The sequence below is a fragment of the Ascaphus truei genome, unplaced genomic scaffold, assembly GCF_040206685.1.
Source record: "Ascaphus truei isolate aAscTru1 unplaced genomic scaffold, aAscTru1.hap1 HAP1_SCAFFOLD_313, whole genome shotgun sequence".
Classification (NCBI taxonomy): domain Eukaryota; kingdom Metazoa; phylum Chordata; class Amphibia; order Anura; family Ascaphidae; genus Ascaphus; species Ascaphus truei.
Window position 1 is genome coordinate 300,219 of NW_027456104.1, and position 14,102 is coordinate 314,320.

A 14,102-nucleotide genomic window follows, 5' to 3' on the forward strand; every position below is an offset into this window, starting at 1 on the left:
GTAGACATAATTATGCCCCTTTACAAAGCATTAGTAAGACCACACCTTGAATATGGAGTACAATTTTGGGCACCAATCCTAAGAAAAGACATTATGGAACTAGAGAGAGTGCAGAGAAGAGCCACCAAATTAATAAAGGGGATGGACATTCTAACTTATGAGGAGAGGCTAGCTATATTGGATTTATTTACATTAGAAAAGAGGCGTCTAAGAGGGGATATGATAACTATATACAAATATATTCAGGGTCAATACAAGGAGCTTTCAAAAGAACTATTCATCCCAAGGCAAGTACAAAGGACTCGGGGCCATCCCTTAAGGTTGGAGGAAAGGAAATTTCACCAGCAACAAAGGAAAGGGTTCTTTACAGTAAGGGCAGTTAAAATGTGGAACTCATTACCCATGGAGACTGTGATGGCAGATACAATAGATTTGTTCAAAAAAAGGTTGGACATCTTTTTAGATGGGACAGGTATACAGGGATATACCAAATAAGTATATATGGGAAGGATGTTGATCCAGGGATTAATCCGATTGCCAATTCTTGGAGTCAGGAAGGAATTAATTTTTCCCCTTAATGGGGTTTTTTGTTTGCCTTCCTCTGGATCAATAAGTAAGTATAGATATAGAATTAAGTATCTGTTGTCTGAATTTAGCATAGGTTGAACTTGATGGACGTACGTCTTTTTTCAACCTCATCTATTATGTAACTATGTATGTAATGGTGCTGCGCCTCCATCTCTGAGCCCCAGGAATACGGGTGGAATCCTTCCAGAGAGTCCCCCCCCCCCCCCCTCGGGGATGAGAGATTCCAGTCTCACACTGTATATCTTTAAAAGCAGCCGCAGCTCTTTATTCACAGCAGCAGAATAGCAGCAACAAGACTATCAATCAGGTACAGGGTGTCTTCCTCCACACAGGACTGCTCTCCCTCAGGATGGTCTCTGTGTCCCTGCCACCACCCCAGGTCAAGGGCACCCAGGGTGGGGCTAGCTCTTCCCTCGCCCCCTAAACAGGGTGAGAGGAATTGGTCCACCTCCCTAACTAAGGTTGCATCAGCTCTACTCAGAGGCTGATGGCTCCCCTTCTCCAACGGCCAATTGATATAGGCTCTCTCTGTCACCCTGGGCCAGCCAGGTGACAGACTCAGCAGACTCTAACTCTGGACTGAACTCTTAACTCTGACACACACTTCTACTAAATAGGAAGTGCACTGCTCTTTATGATATTGGCAGGCACTGCCCCTGTGTCTCTGCCTACCACACAGGGTCAGGTACCAATTTCAGGAATGTCCCGTTATTAGCATAAACACAACAGAGTTCCATGGATCTAGCATTAAGACTGTAAGCTCTGCAGGCCAGGGATTTCCTTTCCTATTGTCTGATTTTGTTTGTTGCACTTATTGTATGTATGTATGTCTTTATTTGTATAGCGCCATAAAATGTACATAGCGCTTCACAGTAGTAATACATGTCATATAAATAACAAATATAAATAACAGATAATGGGAATAAGTGCTTCAGACATACTGTAAAAGTAACATTAAGGAAGGAGTCCCTGCTCCGAGGAGCTTACAATCTAATTGGTATAGGACGTATAGTGTGGCAATAGCAATGAGAAGAAAGTACTGAGGTGGGGTTGGATCCTCCTCGGTTATTTCTTGTTTTATTAATAAATAATTTACTATATTTTAATCTCTGGTGCGCATTGTGTGCATTTTTCTTCTTGTCTGCACAGTGCTTCAGATGCTGCATCTGAAAAAATGCCGGTGGATCGGGATGTGAGGTAGGGAAGTGACGTCCGCGCCGGAACGTTATTGCCACGCCTCCAAATATTTATTGCCACGCCCCCAATCGCACCCGCTGCATACCCTGCAAAGCCATAAAAAAGCTCAGGCTTCAGCAAGTGTATTGCAGCGTGTGCCTTCCCTCCGTCTGAAATACTATAGACGCAGCCTTATCGACGCTTACTAAATAGGCCCGTGTCTCTCTCTCTCTCTCTCTCTCTCTCTGTGTCTCTGTCTCTCTCTGTGTGTCTCTGTCTCTCTCTGTGTGTCTCTGTCTCTCTCTGTGTGTCTCTCTGTGTCTCTGTCTCTCTCTCTGTGTCCGAATCGGAAGAGGAGGAAGATGTCGGCCCAGACACCAGCAGAGACAACCAAATTATGAGACGCAGAGACATGAGAGAGTTCTGCTTAGACATCAAAAAGTGCTTTCAGTCTGAAGTGGCAGCCCTGAGAGCTGATATCTGCGGTATAGGAGAGCGCACAGACTCTCTTGAAAAAAAAATGGACGCCACAGTCAAAGCACTCCACAAAACAGACAGACAAGTGGCACAAATGAGGGAAACAGTCAGGGATATATTGGATCGGCAGGAGGATGCGGACAATAGGGATCGGAGGAACAATGTGAGGATCCGGGGGGTCCCAGAGACTGAAACGGATCCGGAGGACTTTATGTGCAGATGGCTCCAAAACATAATGCCTGACCGTTCGGAAGCAGACCTGCACCTGGACCGCTGCCACAGGGCATTGAGGTCGAGACCACAGCAAAATGCCCCCCCAAGAGACATAATAGCCCGTTTTCACTTTTTTAGAGTGAAGGAGGCATTCTGCCAATTGACCAGATCTCAGGGAGACTTTGAGGGTTATAAACTGCAGGTCTATCAAGACATCTCACCCACTACCCTGCTGAAAAGACAACAAATTGCCCCCGTAACTAAAGTGCTGAGAGAGGCTGGGACCCGCTACCGTTGGCTGTACCCGTTTGGGTTAATGGTGATACAAAATGGCGCTGCCACCACGCTGCGGAGACTAGAAGATGGCAGCAGCTTCCTCACCAAAATAGGGCTCCAGGACAAAATACCCGCAGAACTAGCCACAGGGGGAGCTGCACCCGACACTTCATGGAAGGAGGTGAGAAAAGCCGACAAGCGACGTCAACCCCACAGCCCGAAATGAAATCGGGACCTGAGCTGCAAATAAAGACAAACACCCTACCTGTTCCCGTTCCAGTTACTGTTCCATAGTTAAAGAAGCAGTTCAAGACCCGTTCAGGTCAGTTCCATGGCTCCCCGCAGCTCCGGCAGCACCTCTCCACGAATGGCGGCCATCTTGGAGCAGCTCCCGATCCACAATGAGAGGGGAGGGGCCGGAGGAAGGAGACTGAGGAGGCAAATCTCGCGAGAGGATGGCCTGCCACTACCAAGATGGCGACGGTCGTCGTCACCAGGGGAGGAGCTGCAAAGCATCACGAGAGGTTCCCGACTGCACAGGAGCCACAGACGGAGGGTTTGGAGGCTGAGCAGCAGACCTGTCGAGCTGGAATGAGTCCCGTGGCAAGGATGAAGCAGAAGAGGGGAGGGGGGGCTTACTATGTTTCCAGTTACTCAAGGTTTAACACAACACACCACAGTACATTAATAAATAAAGTGACAGGAGGAGAAGGTGTAGCACAATAGGTATAGTATACTAAAAAACAAAAAACAAATGATGAATAATAGTTTAATTTTTATTATTACCTTATTACTGTTTACTGTTAATGGAGAGTAATAAGTGATGTTTTAAAAAAAAAGAATAAGAGGTCAAGGGGGACCGAACAAAAGCTAGGGGAGGGATTCCGAGTTAGTTATAGGGAGGGAGGGGAGCTGGAGGTAAGCTAGGTTACGTAGTTAGGAACGCGAATAAGTCGGGGGGGGGGGGGGTTTGACGATAGAGTCAGTTCTTTAAAAGTGCTAGAGGATAGCTCATGGCAAGAGATACCACGTACATAATGGTAAAATTTGTCTGCCGGCGAGGGCTTCAGTCTGGCCGTCGCTGTGCGTCTACAGACTCGGGCCGGGGCGGATGCCCAGGTAGCCGAGAAAGTCCTTGGGAGAGGGTGGAGCGGAGGAGCCCTGTGGAGGGGAGGAGGGAGCCAGGGGCGCGGGAGGAGTTCCACCTACCCGAAGGCAAGGTGGGGGTGGTGGTCTGGGACCATTACTGCCTCACCCACATGGTTGTTCATATCAATGTTGTTTTTTTCCCTTTATGTGTCCTATGTCCCATATGTCTTTCCCCTACCCTCCCCCCCCTCCGGCCAGAGAGGCAACCCGCTGCCATTGAGCGCACCGCTGTGCACTGCAGAGAGGCCGAGTACTCCCGCGGGGTACCGGACACCCCATCTGAAGACACTCAGGACAAGAGGTGAGAACACACGCACCTCATGTCACTAACATTTATCTCACACAACGCCAAGGGGCTGAATTGCCCGCGTAAGCGGAAAATAGCGCTCACCGACTATAAACGTAAGGGTGCGGACATTGTGCTGCTACAGGAAACACACTTCAGTACCACCAGTTTCCCCAAATATTTTGATAAGCAATTTAGACAAGTCTACCTAGCGTCCGCAAGGGTAAAAAAACGCGGAGTAGCGATACTGATACATAATAGGGTGGGACTGGTGGTAGATGAGGTAAAGAAGGACGAGGAGGGTAGGTTCCTGCTACTCACAGGGTCTATTAACCAGCAACCGCTCACGATCGCCGTAATATATGCCCCCAGTGGGGGGGACCCGGCCTTCTTCGTCTCATCCTTTGAAACTATCCGCAAACACGCTAAAGGCGCATTAATTATAGGGGGAGACTTTAACACGGTATCAAACGCAGCCCTAGATCGCTCAGGGCCCTACAGAGGCCGGACGGATCCTGGATCCAGGGCCCTCGAACAGGGACTGCGCGATCTACAGCTGGTCGACATTTGGAGGGAACTCCATCCCCTCACTAGAAACTATACGTTCTACTCACACCCACACGACTCATTTAGTAGAATCGATTACTTCTTTGTCTCTAGTAGACTGGTCCCAAAGATCGCCCATGCGGGAATCCACGATATTTCGTGGTCCGATCACGCACCAATAGAGCTACGGTGCACACAGATAGGACTGGACAGGCCTGGAGCAAACTGGAAATTAAATGAATCCCTTCTAAAAATCCCGGATCTACAGATCAGGATTGGAGATGAAATCCAAACATTCTTTAGAGAAAACAAAGGAAGCGTTAGCTCTCACATAACCCTCTGGGAGGCACACAAAGCAACAATAAGAGGGAACCTGATTAGTATTGCGGCCCGTAAGAAAAAAGAGAGCAACGCTAAAATTAAGAGGGAACACGCGGAGCTAAAGACACTTTGGGATAAATATAAAATCGCCCCAGACCCTGCCACCCGCCAACAGATTGGCGACGCTCAGACTAAACTAAATCTACTTCTGGCCTCCCAGGCGGAGAAGTCGTTGAGTTGGACTAAGAGAAGATTCTTTGAAAAAGCAAACAAACCAGATACCCTGCTGGCTAATATGATCAGCGCTAAAACCAGTAATTATAATATCCAGGCCCTACGGCTGGAGTCAGGCAACATCACGGCCAACCCGCAAAACATTGTAGCGGAGTTCAAAACATACTACGCGAAATTATACGATGGGGATAAAGTAGCCCATTCGGCTGGCACGGACAAAGCCCTGAAAGATTTCTTGAAGGGCTCGAATCTACCGGGCCTGAGTAGGTTGGACAGAGAGGCAATGGGTAGTGACTTTACAACGGAGGAAATATTGGAGGTTATCAAACACCTAAAACCCTCTAAAGCCCCGGGTCCCGACGGCTTCTCGAATCTTTACTATAAGAAATTCGGAAAATTCTTAACCCCGTTCCTTCGCAACATGTTTAATCAAGTACTGGGAGGCACCCCTTTCCCCCAACAAATGCTCCAAGCGTCCATCTCGGTAATACATAAACAGGGAAAAGACCCGTTGGACTGCAAAAGCTACAGACCAATATCCCTGATTAATTCGGACATCAAAATTTATGCCAAACTCCTGGCCAATAGATTGGGTCTCATCCTACCCAGACTGGTGCACCCAGATCAAGTCGGGTTTGTCCCGGGTCGACAGTCTTCAGACAATACTCGACGAATCATTGATCTGTTAGAAATAGCCAATGCCAGATCAATACCAGTTATGGCGCTCAGTCTGGATGCAGAAAAAGCATTTGATAGGATAGACTGGCCATACCTTGAGGCCACGCTTGGAGCGTTTGGGATGGGAGAGAAACTAACAAAAGCAATTTTCGCCCTTTACGAGAATCCGTTGGCAAGGGTTACCCACCAGGGGTTCGTCTCGGACCCCTTCCAAATTAAGAGCGGAACACGACAGGGCTGCCCGCTCTCCCCCCTCCTCTTTGCGTTGTGTATGGAGCCACTAGCCGCCCACATACGCGAGAGCAAAGACATTACGGGTATAGACATTGGAAACCAGTCGCATAAGGTGGCACTCTATGCGGATGACATGTTCCTGACTATATCTAGACCCCTTACCTCTCTGCCAAATCTTTTTGACCTGCTGGGGAGATTCAACAGGATCTCTGGATTCAAAATAAACCAGTCCAAATCTGATGCCATGAATATTAATCTCCCCACGCACATGGAGAAGCTGATCGCCTTAAATTTTAATTTTAATTGGCAACCGAAAAACATTAGATACCTGGGGATCAACGTCACCAAGGCGTATGACATGCTATATCAGGCAAACTATCCCAAATTGACACAGACTTTGAGAGGGGACCTCAAAAGATGGTCTACCCACAATACAGTAGCGACATACTTTATTAAAGTAAATGCCGGCGGCATGCCGGGATCTACCCCAGCTGCCGCCAGTCAGAAACGCGCGCCGCCGCGTTTCCCCCACGCACCCCCCCTCCACATCGCGCGCAATTACCCCCCCAAAGACACCCCGAACCCGGCTTCTACTCTGCCCCTCTGCTTCCCCGCACCCCCGCTTACCTAGATTTGAACTCCAGGGGTGTCGGGGAAGCCTGGGGAAGCCGGGGAAGACGGGGAAGCCGGGCGCGCTTGTGACCGTGACGTCACAGTGCGCCGCCACGCGCCGCGGCTACCCGCTTCCCAGCCTCATTCAGCCAGCGGCATTTGCTCGAATAAGAGCTGCCGCTGCTGTATATCATGGATCGGAAAGATCCACTGCGTTAAGATGAACCTGCTTCCACGCATCCTATACCTATTCCAGACCCTCCCAGTGCCGATAGGATTGAAGGATGTCCTCTCACTTCAATCAGCTATAGATAAATTTATCTGGGGAGGCAAGAAAGCGAGGGTGGGAAAACAAATTATGCGTAAACGAACGGAAGCAGGAGGGCTGGCGGTACCTTGTTTGTTGTCCTACTACAAAGCGGCGCAATTATGCCAAATCGTGCAATGGCACACGAATCCAGACTCAAAAAGATGGGTCGCCCTAGAAAAGGAGCTCTGCTCCCCTGTGGCTCTGGAACATGTAATCTGGCTCCCCAAAAAGGCACGGACTAGTGCCAAACTGCCGCTATCCTCCATGAACAACTCAATCTCGATTTGGGAGGCCACACGTATGAGATGCAGTCTGACCCATAAAGCGTCAGGTATGACCCCACTTTGGGATAACCCACTCTTTGCTCCGGGCCGGACCAGTGCAGACTTCTCTATCTGGAAAAAAAGCAAAATTAACAGGCTAATAGATCTGGGGGGAAAACGAGGCGTTCAATCATTCGATTTACTTAAAGAATACCAAAAAATTCCCAACGCCGAGTTCTTTAGATACCTCCAGCTCAGAGCGTTTTATCAATCAGTGCAGCCCCACATACCAATGACGAATTTTGAAAAGCTCTGTCGTTCGGGGACATCCACCGAGGGACTCACATCGCAGATGTACGGGGAAGTAATCGGTTCTAGTAAGACAGTGACGGACAAGACGGGGTATATGATTAAATGGGAAAAGGACTTAGGGGAGGAAATTGATGTAGAGGAGTGGACAAAAATTGTGACGGCGACGTCAAAAAGCTCAATGTGCACGACTTTGAGGGAGAATGCATATAAAGTTATGATGAGATGGTACCACACGCCCACTAAATTAGCTAAATTTCTGCCCAGCTACTCCCCATTGTGCCCAAGACAATGCGGACAACAAGCAGACTTGCTCCACATGCTGTGGTCTTGCCCCAAACTTACGCCGGTCTGGGATTCAGTTAATGATTGGCTGAATAGGATCCTCGGCACATCCACCCCCGTCGACCCATGGCGGTTCCTTTTGAACAGGCCGCAAAAAGGTCTCTCCAGGGGAGCAAACAAACTGGCGGTTCATTTCGCAACGGCGGTGAGGGGGGAGATTGCAGCACGATGGAAACAAAATGAAATCCCAATAATCACAAAGATCAGGAACCGAATTTGGTCAGTTTGCCAGATGGAGAAATTGACGAGTCTGGTCAATGACACTGGCACAAATTTCCTAAAAGTCTGGTCACCATGGTTGGCACAGACAGACATACAGGGGGTAGATAGGGCCACGATTTGGCATTGATAGATGTAAAGTGCATTCTCCCTTAAAGAGGCCCTAAGACACCCCGACGGTCCAAGAGCACACACAGTTCATGGATGGACAGAGAGTGTGGGGTACACCGGTTGCCCGCCGGACTGTCGGTTTTCTTAATTGCAGAGAGCCAGCGGTCGCACGTTTAGAAGCGGAACCTCGGTCGGAGACCCCTTCCCACCCCCCCTCCCCACCCCATTTCCCCCTCCCGGCTGGGAGCTATATGTAGTTTGTCGGTTAGTCTGTCTGTCTCCCCGTCTGTCCAAAGTACACAGATACTACACATGATGCATGTTTTCCAATTGCAGGAGGCACGTTTCCCTCCAATGTTTATCATGAATGCATGACATGTATGTACTCACACAATTCAAAATAAAAAAAATTTAAGTTGAAAAAAAAAAAAGGTCCAGAAACCTAGCTCTAATAGCTATGTTATAACTCAATCATAAAAGGATCCAATTCGGGCGTCCTCTGGAGCCCTGGCAGCTCTCTTCAGGGAAACAACCACCTCCTCGGTAGATATCTAAACAAAAAAAAGAAGAGAAAGCGCCTGCTCCAAGTGTAAATTCGGTTTAACAATTTCATTTCCTGGACAAGATAAAAATAGCAAACTCACAAACGCCCGTTTGGTAAAAGCATTGTGTGAGACAGGCTCGGGCTCCGTGGTAATCCGGTGGTCACTCCGCAGCTCCAGACTTTGGACGATGACCGGGAAACTCGATAGGCTGCGCCCCTCGCAGTGTGGTCCTCCAGCAATCTGTGGTATGTTGTGGTTCCACTGTAAATCCGGTGTCTCGTCTTGGTCGCGTACCAACTTCCCTTCCGGCGTCAGGACGTATAGTGTGGCAATAGCAACGAGAAGAAAGTACTGAGGTGGGGTTGGATCCCCCTCGGTTATTTCTTGTTTTATTAATAAATAATTTACTATATTTTAATCTCTGGTGCGCATTGTGTGCATTTTTCTTCTTGTCTGCACAGTGCTTCAGATGCTGCATCTGAAAAAATGCCGGTGGATCGGGATGTGAGGTAGGGAAGTGACTTCCGCGCCGGAACGTTATTGCCACGCCTCCAAATATTTATTGCCACGCCCCCAATCGCACCCGCTGCATACCCTGCAAAGCCATAAAAAAGCTCAGGCTTCAGCAAGTGTATTGCAGCGTGTGTGCCTTCCCTCCTTCTGAAATACTATAGACGCAGCCTTATCGACGCTTACTAAATAGGCCCGTGTCTCTCTCTCTCTCTCTGTGTCTCTGTCTCTCTCTGTGTGTCTCTGTCTCTCTCTGTGTGTCTCTCTGTGTCTCTGTCTCTCTCTCTGTGTCTCTGTCTCTCTCTGTGTGTCTCTGTTTCTCTCTGTGTGTCTCTGTCAAAAGAACATTTCAGTATTGCCAAAGCGTGAGTAATAGGGGGTGTGGGACAATGATTACACGAATACTAGGGGGTACGGTATAATGGTTATACAGTACATTACTTTTGTCTCTCTCTCTCTCTCTCTCTCTCTCTGTGTCTGTCTCTCTCTCTGTGTCTCTCTCTCCCTATGTCCCTCTCTCTGTCTCTCTCATTCTCTGTCTCTCTCTGTGTCTCTCTCTCATTCTCTATCTATCTCTCATTCTCTGTCTCTCTCTCATTCTCTGTCTCTCTCATTCTCTGTCTCTCTCTCTCATCCCTGTATGATAGGTATGTTCCAACTCTATTTTTTGCTCTTCTTTTCCGTTTGAGAGGAAGGAGTCCCTCACCTCTTCAGCCACACACCAGGAACGCTGGATTGCTTTCAGACGCACGGAGAGGCGGATACAGTCGTGGATTGCAGGCACTGATTTATCTGGTAAGTACCGCAAACATGCTTGAACAAGGGCCATAGACATTTTATTTGATGGTTTAGATTATCATTGTCTGTGGTTGTTAGTTATTGGTATTAGAGTTTTTTGATGTTGTTACGAATCAAATACATTTTGAAGTAGTAATCCCCTCCGAACTGGGCATTCCTGGCCAATAATGCCCTGGCTGTAAGAGTTGAAGGGCCCAAGCAAAACCTCTATACGCACTAACACTGCAGGGGCATCAGAGTGTCTTGTTGTCATGGCAACGGGGGTGTCACGTAATGTAATTTGTTTAATAAATTATTTTTTAAGGTGTCCCGGTTTTTCATTTTCGAAATCTGGTCACCCTATTCATCTAGCAGAAAAAGTGAAGAAACAATTGTAGTTTTGCTAATGGACGTCATTTTGGCATATCATTAGCTTTGAGGATACCCATTAATATGAAGAAAAATAACATCGATTCCCAATGTAGCCCCCCTTCCCTGGGCCAATCGCAGATCGGGCCCCCCTCCTCTGTACTAGGGTCTGGCTACGTGTCTGAGTGTGGTGCATACCTGCTGGCAACAGGGGGGCCTGAGTCTCCTGCGATGGTATGGGGGGTGACAGGATCAGGTTTCTGGGGTGAATGCCTCCGTCTCATCAGAGCAGGATGAAATTTCTCTTCAGAAGGACTTGGAGAGACTGGAAACGTGGGCAGGTAAATGGCAAATGAGGTTTAATACAGATAAATGTAAGGTTATGCATTTGGGATGCAAGAATAAAAAGGCGACTTACAAATTAAATGGAGATATATTGGGGGAATCCTTGATGGAGAAGGATTTAGGAGTGCTTGTAGACAGCAGGCTTAGCAATAGTGCCCAATGTCATGCAGTAGCTGCAAAGGCAAACAAGATCTTATCTTGCATCAAACGGGCAATGGATGGAAGGGAAGTAGACATAATTATGCCCCTTTACAAAGCATTAGTAAGACCACACCTTGAATATGGAGTACAATTTTGGGCACCAATCCTAAGAAAAGACATTATGGAACTAGAGAGAGTGCAGAGAAGAGCCACCAAATTAATAAAGGGGATGGACATTCTAACTTATGAGGACAGGCTAGCTATATTGGATTTATTTACATTAGAAAAGAGGCGTCTAAGAGGGGATATGATAACTATATACAAATATATTCAGGGACAATACAAGGAGCTTTCAAAAGAACTATTCATCCCACGGGCAGTACAAAGGACTCGGGGCCATCCCTTAAGGTTGGAGGAAAGGAAATTTCACCAGCAACAAAGGAAAGGGTTCTTTACAGTAAGTGCAGTTAAAATGTGGAATTCATTACCCATGGAGACTGTGATGGCAGATACAATAGATTTGTTCAAAAAAAGGTTGGACATCTTTTTAGATGGGACAGGTATACAGGGATATACCAAATAAGTATATATGGGAAGGATGTTGATCCAGGGATTAATCCGATTGCCAATTCTTGGAGTCAGGAAGGAATTAATTTTTCCCCTTAATGGGGTTTTTTGTTTGCCTTCCTCTGGATCAATAAGTAAGTATAGATATTGATATAAAGTATCTGTTGTCTGAATTTAGCATAGGTTGAACTTGATGGACGTACGTCTTTTTTCAACCTCATCTACACTGGCGACACACTTTATTAAAGTTCCACAAGCCGGGAGATTTCCCGGCTTGCTAGTGGCATCCCCTCGGCGTGCCGCGCGTCACCGATGCGCGGTCACGAGTCATCGGGTGCCTGCGCCCCCTGCACGCGCGTCCAGGGCGATGTGGGGGACGGCGGCAGGGGGTTCCGGGGGAATCGGCGGACCCGGAGAGGAGAGGGGGAAGCCCCGATCGGCGGGCCTCTCCTCCGCTGCTTCAGCGCGCGCCCGGCACCCTCCGGCGCGCGCCAGGTTACTGCTGCGGCCGAGAACGAGCAAATGCTCGAATAAACTCGGCCGCAGCAGTATTATGTAACTATGTAGCTATGTATGTAATGGTGCAGCGCCTCCATCTCTGAGCCCCAGGAATACGGGTGGAATCCTTCCAGAGAGTCGTCCCCCCCCCCTCGGGGATGAGAGATTCCAGTCTCACACTGTATATCTTTAAAAGCAGCCGCAGCTCTTTATTCACAGCAGCAGAATAGCAGCAACAAGACTGTCAATCAGGTACAGGGTGTCTTCCTCCACACAGGACTGCTCTCCCTCAGGATGGTCTCTGTGTCCCTGCCACCACCCCAGGTCAAGGGCACCCAGGGTGGGGCTAGCTCTTCCCTCGCCCCCTAAACAGGGTGAGAGGAATTGGTCCACCTCCCTAACTAAGGTTGCATCAGCTCTACTCAGAGGCTGATGGCTCCCCTTCTCCAACGGCCAATTGATATAGGCTCTCTCTGTCACCCTGGGCCAGCCAGGTGACAGACTCAGCAGACTCTAACTCTGGACTGAACTCTTAACTCTGACACACACTTCTACTAAATAGGAAGTGCACTGCTCTTTATGATATTGGCAGGCACTGCCCCTGTGTCTCTGCCTACCACACAGGGTCAGGTACCAATTTCAGGAATGTCCCGTTATTAGCATAAACACAACAGAGTTCCATGGATCTAGCATTAAGACTGTAAGCTCTGCAGGCCAGGGATTTCCTTTCCTATTGTCTGATTTTGTTTGTTGCACTTATTGTACTATAATTCTCTGTACTGTATTGCCTCTCTTATAAAGCGCTATATAAATAAATATTTACATACATAATATATCTTAATGCATCTTAAGACACCTTAGAGTTCCCTCTATAAGACACTTTATGGTCCACTCAAGTGAATAGTCTGTAAGTAGGGTGACCATTCGTCCCGGTTTTGCCGGGACAGTCCCGTTTTTTTCTGCCCTGTCCCGATTTTAGCTCCGTCCCGTTTATGTCCCGGTTTTTGTCCCTGGTCCCGGTATTGCAGGGCAGCGGCGGTGAGGAGAATGCGGCGGCCGGTAAGTATTTTCTATGTGTGTGTGTGAATGCTGCTGGGGAGACTGAATGAATGATGATGCCGGGGGCGGGACTTAGAATGCCGGCCGGCCCGCAGGGGATTGGTTGCAGGCAGGTCAGAGGAAGCCGGGGGCGGGACTTCCGCTTTGTGCAAAGCACACGTGTCTTCCCGCTCCCGGCTCCTCTGTTCGTGGTGAGTGTCCCCTTTCTGTCCCGGGTCCCAGCCAAGGGGGGTAATAGGAAGTGGTAGCGGGGGTGCGCCTACCTTTGTACCACCTTGTACCTTTGCCCCCCGGTGCTCCCACCATTGCCCCCCCGGCGCTCCCGCCATTGCCCCATCGGCACTCCCACCTTTGCCCCCCGGCGCTCCCACCTTTGCCCCATCGGCACTCCCACCTTTGCCCCCCGGCGCTCCCACCTTTGCCTCCCCCGACGCTCACAGCTTTGCCCCCCCGGCGCTCCCACCTTTGCCCCCCCGGCACTCACAGCTTTGTCCCCTGTCGCTCACAGCTTTGCCCATCGGCGCTCACTTCCCCCCGTCCCCTTGGTGTGGGAGATGGGCTCGGGGGTGGGCAGTGGTTGCTGCGCAGTCGCAGGCGGTGCAGGGGGAGGCGGGGTGTATCTCTGTGTGTGTGTGTGTATCAATATGTGTGTGTGTGTGTATCAGTGTGTGTGTATCAGTGTGTGTGTGTATCAGTGTGTGTGTGTGTGTGTATCAGTGTGTGTGTGTGTTTCAGTGTGTGTGTGTTTCAGTGTGTGTGTGTGTGTATCAGTGGGTGTGTATGTGTGTGTGAATCAGTGTGTGTGTGTGTGTGTGTGTATCTGTGTGTATCTCTGTGTGTTTGTGTATCTGTGTGTGTGTGTGTATCTGTGTGCGTGTGTATCTGTGTGTATCTGTGTGTGTGTGTGTGTATCACTGGGTGTGTGTGTGTGTGTGTGTGTGTGT

The 14,102-nt window shown here is 48.8% G+C and overlaps 1 long non-coding RNA gene across 3 annotated transcripts in view; it reads left to right on the forward strand.

Moving 5' to 3' along the window:
* The window catches only part of LOC142483272 (uncharacterized), a 218,411-nt gene that overhangs the window by 195,247 nt on the left and 9,062 nt on the right, over positions 1-14,102 (forward strand). Inside the window, exon 1 of one of the 3 annotated variants that reach the window (XR_012797284.1) lies at positions 10,106-10,197. The exons of 1 other annotated variant lie outside the window; for it this stretch is intronic. This is a non-coding gene — a long non-coding RNA (uncharacterized LOC142483272). Of the gene's footprint in view, positions 1-10,105; positions 10,198-13,120; positions 13,159-14,102 lie in introns of those variants that run through there. One more of the 3 variants, XR_012797285.1, reaches the window with a different exon arrangement.